Source organism: Myotis davidii, unplaced genomic scaffold (assembly GCF_000327345.1).
Source record: "Myotis davidii unplaced genomic scaffold, ASM32734v1 scaffold333, whole genome shotgun sequence".
Lineage (NCBI taxonomy): Eukaryota > Metazoa > Chordata > Mammalia > Chiroptera > Vespertilionidae > Myotis > Myotis davidii.
The window spans coordinates 146,777-147,716 of NW_006285266.1; positions in this window are offsets into that span (position 1 = coordinate 146,777).

The following is a 940-nucleotide window of genomic DNA, read 5'->3' on the forward strand; positions in this document are numbered from 1 at the left end:
TTTAAGAATCTTACATTGAAACATAATATATAGTTAGTAAAGTGCACAAGTCTTAAATATATCACATCTTGGCAGTTTTAAGAAAATCAACTTGCCCAGCTGGTGTGGCTCAGTGGTTGAGCATCGACCTATGAACCAGGAGGTCATGGTTCAATTCCGGGTCATGGCACATGCCCGGTTGCGGGCTCTGTCCCTGACTGGGGCATGCAGGAGTCAGCTGGTCAGTGGTTCTCTCTCATCATTGATGTTTCTAATTCTCTCTCCCTCTGTTTCCTCTCTGAAATAAAAGAACAAAACAACAACAATCCCCCCCAATTTTATTGAGGTAAAAGTTATAGTTATAAAATGTGCACCTTTTAGGTGTAGTTTGGTGAATTCTGACACCTATGTAAACATCACCATAAGGTACATACATTTCCATCACCAAAAATGTTTCACTCATTCTCCTCTGCAGTCAATCCCAACCCTCCCAGTGTTGGACAGACCCTGAACTGCTTTCTCTCTTTTTTCTTTTTTAATATATTTTTATTGATTTCAGAGAGGAAAGGAGAGAAATAGAAACATCACTGATGAGAGAGAACCATCGGGAGAGAGAGATAATCATCAATGATGAGAGAGAATCATTGATTGGCTGCTTACTGCACACCCACACCCGGGATCCAGTCCACAACCTGGGCATGTGCCCCAACCAGGAACTGAACTGTGACCTTCCAGTTCATAAGTTGACACTCAACCACTGAGCCAGGCCGGTGGGCTGATCTGCTTTTCTTTTGGGGTCTTGATGCTTTCGCTCAGCGATATATATTTGAAATGTATCCATGTAGTCACACGAACCCATTTAATCCTTCTCATTGCCGACTAGCATTCCACTGCGTGGACATACCACACTTTGGTTGTGTATGTGCCTGCAGGTGCATGTTTGGATTGTGTCGTGTTGGTG